This window comes from Sapajus apella, unplaced genomic scaffold (genome assembly GCF_009761245.1).
Source record: "Sapajus apella isolate SASKATOON/1434 unplaced genomic scaffold, GSC_monkey_1.0 scaffold25, whole genome shotgun sequence".
Classification (NCBI taxonomy): Eukaryota; Metazoa; Chordata; class Mammalia; order Primates; family Cebidae; genus Sapajus; species Sapajus apella.
Window position 1 is genome coordinate 22495226 of NW_022436965.1, and position 10361 is coordinate 22505586.

General features: G+C 41.1%; 1 non-coding gene across 1 annotated transcript; it reads right to left on the reverse strand.

The window, feature by feature from the left end:
- Window positions 1-2579: 2579 nt before the first annotated feature.
- On the reverse strand, window positions 2580-2686 carry LOC116560334. The gene has a single exon (XR_004272919.1). It is a non-coding gene; the product is annotated as a U6 spliceosomal RNA (small nuclear RNA).
- Window positions 2687-10361: the final 7675 nt, after the last annotated feature.

Here is a 10361-nt window from a genome sequence, read left to right on the forward strand (position 1 = left end):
TGCCTGTAATCCCAGCTACTCAGGAGGCTGAGACAAGAGAATCACTTGAACCTGGGAGGTGGAGGTTGCAGTGAGCCGAGATTTTACCATTGCATTCCAGTCTAAGTGACAGAGTAAGATTCCATCTCAATAATAATAGCATAAGAATAAATTTGTGTTCCTGGAAAATAACTGACAAGAAGTGAAAGTGAGGCTGGACATAGAGTTCATAAAGATGCAAGCTAGGCAGGAAGATTGAGTGAATTTTATATTTTTCTTTGAAGAAGAAACATGTTATATTTGAATCACTTTTTCTGAGTTTTTCCTCAGAGTTCGCTTGTTAGAATTTAGTGGGAAAATAAGAAGTAAGTCATTATGGGGTAAAGACTCTGAATTTAATGTCATCTCAAAAAAAAAAAAGTCTAGAATCATATAGATTCTAGAATCATCCAGAATTTTTTTAAAAAGTTTTGATTTTGTACTTTAATCTTAATATGCTAAATTGCAATCCATAGATAGGTTCTACATAGCTTTACACCAACTCATGAGTATTCGGAGTAGGATAGTGTTGGTTTGGTTTCCCTAAAAGGCATACCCTGAAATAAGAATTTGAGGAAAGTAGTTTACTGGAGAGGGCTGGTCCTGAGAAAGTGAGACAGGGAAAGGAAGGGACATCAATAAAGAATACATTGTTAAGGCAGTTATCATTTCCTACAATTGGAGCTGAATCCTGACGGGTGAATGTGGGAGGCTATATGGGAATCCCTCCTTCACCCAAATTGAGAAGTGAGGAATCTGGACTAGTTATTCCTCAACTCCCTGCCCATCTTTAGTTGAGAACTGCTTCTGAGGGCATGACTCTTCAGAATCTCTGGCTTATCCTTTTTGCCGGGCTAAAGAAAAGTCCTCAGGCAGAACTTTTGGATATTCATGGTAAACAGCATTGGCTTGTAGAGGTGAATGTGAGGGGGATATAAGTGGGACATTGGCAGCATCTGCTCAAGAAATTAATGTCATTAAAGAAAAAGACAAAACCAAAAACACGCACATCCTGGCAATGTGGCAACCTTATTATATATCCCCAAATCTTCCTTCTCTGTCCTTGCCATTGCTACGTTATGGACAGAGTGTAATTCCCCACCTGTGCTACTCACATTGTCCAGTGGAAGGTTAAGAGACATGGTAATAGCAGAGATTTTAAACGCCCTGCATGCAGGCGGCTTCTTGTGACCTCCTGTGCTTCAGTCGTCTATGCCTTTGCTTAAAATTCCACTTTAGGGAGTCAGTCCTACGAAAATACACATATACACAAATAAATTATGTAAAATTATGGTCATTGTAGAATTAATTATAAAGGCAAAAAAATGGAAATAACATAATAAAGATGGGTAAATAAGTTACAGCATATTTTTACTGTAGAATTTTATGCAGTATGTCCTTAAATGGAAAGATGTGAATGATATAAAAATTCAGAAAAGCAAATTTCAGAACTACATATAATCCCCATTTTTAACAACAAAGATTATAATTATGCATATTCAAAGATACATATTTGCATCTTTCTTATATACATATAGAAAAAACTGAATGTAAAATGTATCTCTGGGCATTGTAGTTGAGAAAAGTAAAGGCAACCCTTGATAATAGTTTTTTTAAAATGTCATATGTGAAACATGTATCAGACGAAAAAAAATTTTTTTATTTCAATAGGTTTTTGGGAAACAGGTAGTGTTTGGTTACATGAATAAGTTATTCAGTGGTGATTTCTGAGATTTTGCTGCACACATCACCCGAGTAGTGTACGCTGTACCCAATGTATAATCTTTTATCCCTCACCTACCTCCCCACCTTCCCACCACTGGTCCCCAAAGTCCATCGTATCATTCTTATGCCCTTGCATCCTCATAGTTTTGCTCCTTATAAGATGAAAAATTTAATGAGCAAAAGATATGAAATGAAGGTAAAAGGTTTTTTCCTTGTCTTCATACCAGTCTCCATACCACAGATAACTAATTCTGTAATTTATTCTAAAAATTATTTTAATGCATATGTTCACACCATATATGCATCTGTCTGTTCTTATAAAAATGTTATTTGTACTGAACTTGTTCTTTGGACTCTTGAGGTCACAGAAGTACCTCAGTCTTTTCACAGAGACATCCTTATTCCATCCTACAAGTTTACTGTTATTTAGTTAACTTGCCCCTACTTATGAATACTGGGTGTTTCCAGTCTTTTGCTGTTGCAAAACAATGTAGCAATAAATATTCTTGTACATATATTTGCTAAACATTTGCAACTATATCTATTGCATAAATTTCTGGCAGAGGGATTACCAGTGAAAGCAGATGTGCATTTTAAATTCTGAAAGATATTGTCAAATTATCCCCCAAAAAGAACACACCAATGCACATTTCTACCAATGACTTAGGAGAGTGTTCATTTTCCCTTTAGACTTGCAGCAAGCACTAGGTGTCATTAAACATCTACAGTTGCCCATCAGAGAAGTGAAAAAATCTTATTTATTAATTTTTGTTTTGATTATTTGTATTTATTTTAATTCTGAGAGAATTAATATGTCATTTTAATTCTTTTTTTTTTTAAATATGGAACGCTTCACGAATTTGTGTGTCATCCTTGCGCAGGGGCCATGCTAATCTTCTCTGTATCGTTCCAATTTTAGTATATGTGCTGCCGAAGCGAGCACGTCATTTTAATTCTTAATTAATCTTGTCATTTGTTTTCTGACCAGTCGTGTTCCTTTTTCTGCAAACATTAGTAGCCTTTGACCATTTTCCTCCTGGGTTGGTCATCTGTTTCATACTGACTTGTAGAAGCTCCTTGATAGTTGAGGAAGTTTAACTTTTTACCATTTGTTCTGCGAATACATTTTTTCCAGTTTGCTATTAATCTTTTGACTGTTTATGGCATTTTTCCCCCCATACAGTGTTTTGGAATATTTACATGGTTGAACATGTTAATTTTGTTTCTTTATGACTTCCGGATTTTGTTCTTATTTAAAGAAGCCTTTCTCACCAGAAATTATAAATTCTTTTGGAACTTTTATCACTTTTATGTTTAAATCATTGATCCAGCTGGAATTTATTTTGGTGAAGAGGAATGTTTACTTTTAGCTTTGTAGGTATCTAAAATTGTTTGAATTTTCTAAAATGAGCAAGTGTTCCTTCTGTAATTTAAAAGTGCCAGTAAATGAAAACAGATGAATGAAATGAAACGATAAGGCATAATAACTCACAGGACAAAGCCTGGAGCAAGAAAGACAAGGTAAGAGGTATTTTAATAGTCTGGGTCGGGCTATTCATTCAATACATTGACCACCTATTATTTGTCAGGTCCAGTGCTAGATCCCAAAGACATAATAAAGGCCTGGATTGAGAAACTGACAATGGTAATGAGAATGAGGGAAAGGACTGATGGAAGTGTTTTAGCCCATAGAATGATCACCATGGCAACGGGAGCCTGAATCATCACTATGGAGACACAGTGCTTTAAATTATGACTACAGGGATAGTGTGATTCTGTCAGTGAGAATTTTGAAAAAGGCAAACAGGTATGTTACAGATGTTTCAAAATGACACTATTACTTGCCAAATCGAGGTTAGTGCCTTGCTTTTTCCCACTGTTCTGTTTGGGGAGACTAGAGACAAAATAATTCATAAATAACATAGATTAAGACAAGCACAAGCTTTATTTGGTCATTTCTGCTCCTGACTGCACCAGCTAGGGAACAGCCTTTCATTCAAAGAAGTCACCATCCAATATAACACACATTACATATATGGACCAGTGTCCTGGACCTCTGAGCCCCAGGCTGTCTGGTTGTTTGGAGAGACTGCTCATAACATTTCTTCCCTGCAGCAACCATAAAGACTTCTAACCAACACTTACAGCCCAAAAGAAACACATATATTTGGGAGTGGGACTTGGTTTTAATGGGGAATTTGATTAGGGATTGAACTATTTGATTATTGCCAATATGTGGCAAACATGATTTGCTTATGAGCATAGCTGAGGTCGCTTTTATTATTATGTCCAAATAATAATGTCTCTTCCCCTTCCTTCTGCACTCAGAACTTCTAGCCTCACTTTCAGAGGCACTGGGAACTTTGGCAGTCGTAGCAGCAGAAGGGATTCACACAAGCTTGAAGTCGGTCTGTAACAGCACTGTGTTTCTGTCACTGCCTGGCTCTGGTCACTGCTCATGCCACTGCCAACCCCCTCCTCCAGTGTCCAGCCACCGTGCTGGCCTAAACAAGGCGACTGCTTCTCTTTTATCTGTTCACCTTTAGACTCTTCCCTAATTCCGCATGCACAGCTCAAAGCATACTGACACATTAGGTGTGAATTTTCTGAAAGCTTGGGGATTAACCAAAGGGAAACTTACAGCTGGTTACCAGGTGAAATTGCTTTGGGGAACAAGGGCCAGGCTCAACCTCCTCCATGTGACTGAGGCCAATTTACCTCCATCCTAGAATGCACTCAACAAGAATCTATAAGTTTTTATTAAATGATTCTGTAAAATTGGTTTCTGATTTGAGCCATAGCAAACATCTTGGAATTTGCCTCCTTTAATTCTACTTAATGTTTAGGCTCTCCGGGAATGTTTGGGGTTCCCAGCCCACGTGGTTCCTCTGCCCCAGCTGATGTGGTAGGTACCCTGTGCCTATTAGCCTAACATATAGGTGCCATATCGCTTATTAGGGTTTAGGGGAAAACCTATGAGGAATGGTGGCACATGGAATCTCAGGAGGGCTTTGAAAAATACTGATACCTGGGTTCCATTCCCCAGACATTCTAATTTAATTGTTCTGGGGAATGGCCAGGGCATGGAGTTTCTAAAAATTCTCCCAAGTGATTCTAACACCAAAATTGAGAACCACTGCTCTTATCAAAGCTATATAGAGTGAATTAAATAGAAATAATCTGTTCAAGCAAGCAAAGTCCAGTAATCTCCTTTGGTTATTCATGCTCCAGAAACGATGGGCAGACACTCCATGTTTTCTGTAGTCGCCCTTGGGCTCTCCATAGCAACCAGATGGAATGGATTCCATTGTCCCAGCCTGGTTGGTTCCACAGTATCCGCTACATGACATGTAAATTGTTGGAATAGACTAGACGTTAATTTATATGGACACGTTAAGTGTTTCATAAATGTTTCCTAATATTATCATTATCTGGTCAGAAGCTGACTCTGCTGGGCATTAGAACACACACAGTGCCTTCTTTCCAACTGTCCTCTTTTCTGCACATAGTAGAAATGGTTGAGGCTCCTATTATCGGCATTCTGCAAAAACCTGCCATGCAGGCCTAAAGCAATACAAGTACTTTGAGGTCTGAGGCTACCCAGCAGTCCGTTGTATCTAGTCGTCACCTCCATTTACTATTTTGTATTGGGTAGGCATCCCTCAGGTAGAAATCACTGCCATGGAAGCAGCCAAATTTCATGACCCTGGTTTGCACCAGCTATCACCCTCTTCACAGACAAATCAAATGTCACAGGCTTCCAACAGATCCTAATAATGCAGAAATAGCATACTTCTGGAATTTTTTGTTTGAAGTTGCAAGTCCTCCAAATCCTACTAGGAAACAGAGCAAATACAGCTAGGTTAGGCTCTATCATAAAGGCACAGTTGCACAAAGTCCATTTTAAATAATTTATGGAAATGTAGTAGTTTCATGTGGACGAAGCCTGGGTGAGACCTGCCTCATCTTCCTGAACTGGGGTCAACAATTCAGATACTATTTTCTAGTTTTGTGCTCTACAAAATAACTGATAACTTGGGGAAAGCAATAAACTCAGGTGTCAGATATTTGTAATAAATAAAGAAAGGCTGGGCACAGTGGCTTACACCTGTAATCCCTGCGCTTGGGGAGGCCAAGGTTAGCCGACTGCTTGAGCCTAGGAGTTCCTGAACTCCTGGACTCCTCATGTCTACAAAAAAAAAAAAAAGAAGAAGAAGAAGAAGAAGAGAAAGAAAGAAGAGCTGGGCATGGTGGTGCACACCTATAGTGCCAGCTTCTTAGGAGGCTGACGTGAGAGGATCACTTGAGCCTGGGAGGTTGAGGGCTGCATTTAGCCATGGTTGTGCCATTGTACTCCAGCCCAGGCAACAGAGCAAGACCCTGTCTCAAAAACAAAAAAAAATCCATCTCTATAAAAAGTAAAATTAATAGGTGACAAAGCAAGGAGAGAGGAGGAAGAGAAAGGGGAGGGGGGGAGGAAGGAAAAGGAAACAAAAGATTATTCTGCCTAAATCTCTTACTGATCTGCTGTACATCTAATGAGGACAGTGCAGCCTGTAGAGGGGCTCTCTCAAAATGTGGGTGCAGGGCATGCATGAGCTCCATCCCCACAGTGTCAGAAATCATGGAGCTACAGGGAGGTGTAGTAGAATGTGCATGGTTGAAAGGATGGCGTCAGCTACATTGGCTGGAGGGCATCGAGGAGTTTTCAGACCATTCCAGCTTGTCTCAGATGGAATCTGTTGGAAGAAATGGACAGGGGCACTTACACTACAGTAAGCAGTAGAACTTGGTAGCTAGTGTATGAGTTCTGGAATGGGACTTTCTGGGCTTATGTCCAATTCTACCAGTTACTAGATGTGTAACTGTGGGCAAGTTTCTTAACGCTCTATGACTTAGTTTATCTCCCTATAAAATGGGAATAACAGTAATAGTGGCTACCTTGTGAGGGTTGAGGTGAGAATTTTAAACCGCTGCCAAAAAACATTACGTGCAATGCTTGACAGATATTAAGTGCTCACTGGAGTTAACATATTTTTGTGGTTACTGTGGAAAAATGGACTCTGGTGTCAGTGAGATCTGGGTTCCCGTGTTAACTCTGCCACTTCCTGTGTAACCTAGGCCAACTGAACTTTCCGGAGTCTCATTTCCCTCACATACGCCCTGGGGACAGCAGCAATTAAAATCTCACTGGATTCTGGTTTGGGCTAAAGGAGGTAATGTAGCAGACCCACTTCCTAGTAGGTAGCTCGTACACATCAGCCGTTGTTACTTCCTAGAGCCTGATGAAAAAGAGCTCACCGCAGGTTGCACTCTACTTTTTTCCTCTTTCGGGACCCAAGGTGGGGAGCATGCGGAGGACGGTCAACTCTACAGGTGGCCGCTGTAAGCCTTCCTTCCCATTCAACTGCTCTCGGGCCCCTTTGGTCCGCAGCTCCCAGGTTGTCCCTCAATGTGGCAATTCGTCAATTTCTTACTGTGGGTGGCCCTGCCTGTAATATGGCAATGATTTTGAATCTATCCCTGCCATTATTGGAGGGTCTGAAAATCGCACCTTCGGACGGCCAAGATGTATCATGAGTTCAAGGGCCAGGACTTCCCAGGGTCCGTAGAAGGAATGCCCAAGCGTCAGGTGGCCACCAGGGATCTGGTGCTGGTGGCCAAGGGTATCTTCCCGGGCAGAGGCTCCGGGCTGGGACGCGTTAGACCCCCTGCCCTCCTTGGCATCCACGGCATCCTGGAGGAAAGGTGAGGGCGCATCACCCCCTGGTGGCAGCCGGGCAGACGTCAGCCGGCCGAGGTGGTGCTGCGCGCCGGCCGTCCCTCCTTCCTCTAGGGAAGGTAAAGCGGTGCCGCTGCAGGGACATTTCGCTCGCGCTGGGGGCCAACTCTGCATCCTTGCTTCGTTTCTTGGCCAACAGCCCCTTTAGCGCTAAGCGCAGCACTGTGCTGTCCGCTCACCCCGCCTCCAAAGCCAACTAACCCTCCCACACTCGCTTTCTGTAGGAGGCGGGGTTTTCAAGCTGAGCGGCGGTGCTTGCCTAGAGTTGGGTGACCGCAGGGAAAGTCCTTCCTGCGGGACAGGGGCCGCCTACGCTGCCAGAGCAGGTGAGTTCTTGAACTTAAGAGAGCCGAGGACGCACCTAGTCAGGTGCCTGGGTGGTGGCCCTTGAGACTCAACATAAGTCAACATGGCCAGGACCGAACCAGCTGGCCAGTTGGCCCGGACGACAGACGGTGCATTGCTGGAGACTCCAGAAAGTGCTCGATGTCCTTTCTGTCCAGTGTGAATAGGCATTATCCAATCTGTTGAGGGCTTGAATAGAACAAAAAGAAAGAGGAAAGGCCAATTCTTTCTCTTGAGCCGAGACATCCATTTGCTTCTGCCCACTGCCCATGGTTTGGAGGCTTCCTGCTCCTCAGCCTTAGGAGTGCAGGACTTACATAGGTGTCTTTTTGTCCGTGCAATGGCCCCCATTCCTCAAGCCTTTGAACTAGGACCGAATTATACCACCAGCTTTCCTGGTTCTCTAGCTTGCAAATAGCAGATGTGGGACTTGTTAGCTTCCATAATCGTATGAACAATAGACACACACATACACACACACTTCTTGCCTATTGATTCTGTTTCTTGGCAAACTGAGAATAAAGGGTGTCTTTCCAAATGTACAACAAATATACTTCCTGGTGAAATGTGAGAAGGAATGCCAGGTGCTCAGCAAAGAGTCTCACCCTGAGTACCGCTGCTCCACATTGCAATGGAAATTCTGGTCTTGAGCTGTTCAATACTCTTGCCACTTGCCACAGGTGGTTATTTAAATAACCTAGTTCCTCAGTCTCACTAGCTGTATCTCAAATGCTAATAGCCATACATGGCTGCCGTATTGGACAACCCAGCTAGAGGACATTTCCATCATTGTAGAAAGTTCTATTGGACAAAGCTGGTCTAGTCAACACAAAAACCAAAAAATCAAAAAAGATGCCTAAGGGTTGGAAAGAAAATGGCAAGCTTTTCCTAATCTGTAGACAATATGATTGTCCACACAGGATATCTAAAAAAAAAAAAAAATCTGCAGGTAAACTATTAGAATTCATAAAGGAGTTTAGCAATGTCAGTATACATAAGGTAGGCATAATAATAGCTATGACATATTGACTTTTATTACATATCTGGCACTATTCCAAGGCTTTCATGTACTCTTACATGTTACAGTAATTTAATTTGTACAACGGAGTGATAAAGTAACTTGCTCAGAGTCACACAACTAAATTAAAAGAAATCAGGATTCAAAGAAACCTCAGGCAAACTAGCTCTGTAGTTTGTACTTTAACACCATGCTATTTTGCCTCCATTGCATTCCGAAGTACCAACAAACCAAATTAGACAACATAATAGGAGGCTGGGCATGGTGGTTTACACCTGTAATCCCAGCACTTGGGTAGCCCGAGGTGGGAGGATCGTTTGAGCCCAGGAGTTCAAGACTATCCTGGGCAGCTATGAAAATACACTTTTTAAAGGGTTTTCCTTTGTTTGTACACAATTATATTCATGAGGGAAAAAAGTTGTATAGAAGCAGGCAATATATATGAGTAATACCACCAACCTTCAGTGAAATGGAAAAAAGATATGGATAATATAAATAAAGGAAATTTTATGTTGTATAAGTGGAGAATACATATATATACACGTATATTTATATACATAATCCATATACTTGGAGACATACTTGCATGTTAGGTAAGGTTGGATCCTCAGATGTCTGTTCTCAGCAACCTATTGAGTTGACTCTATTAGTTACTCTCAAACCAGCTTGTGACCAGCTGGGATGATCCAAAAAATAGACAAACAACAACAACAACAAAAGAATAAACATATGTCAAGTTCCTTGCACTTTATAAAGCATTTTGACACACATTCTCTGAAGCTATTTAATAGTTTCAGTATGCATTGTATAATATTTGCTATAATTAAAAGATTAGAATTAGTTTCTTTAAACTTGCAAATTACAAGTGGTTTTGATTTTTTTTTTTTTCCAAAAAAATTGTTTTTAAAGTCAGGGTCTCACTCTGTTGCCTAGGCTGGAGTGCAGTGGTGCTCTCATAGCTCACTACAGACTTGAACTCCTGGATCCAAGCAATCCTCCCACTCCAGCCTCCCCATAGGTGGGACTACAGGCATGTGCCGCCACCCTGGCTTGGTATTCATTTATATTATTACCTTGTTTGGTAGATGTCCATTTATATATTATCTAAGACTGCAGTTTAAATGGACATTTAACTGAATAACTTTAGTAAAATTAGAGCTAATAGGTATATAAAGTGCTGACAGAGAAAGGAATATTTAATTGAGCTAGATGTATGAGTGTTGTCTTGCATGGGTTCAAAAAGAAAATCTTTGAGGCCTTCCTTTGTGACTAGAGACAGATGAGAAACAAGGACTCTTCCTGGAAGATGTACCCAAACATCTATAGCCTTTCCTAATCTTGTTGAATTGATCCTTGAATAGAGTCATATGTATGTTTGAACCTGAATGAAAAAAATGGAGGTACCCAACCATAAGTTTCAAAACCAGCAGAGAGGAGATATGTGTGAAGGGATGGAGCCATGTGTTGTTAAAG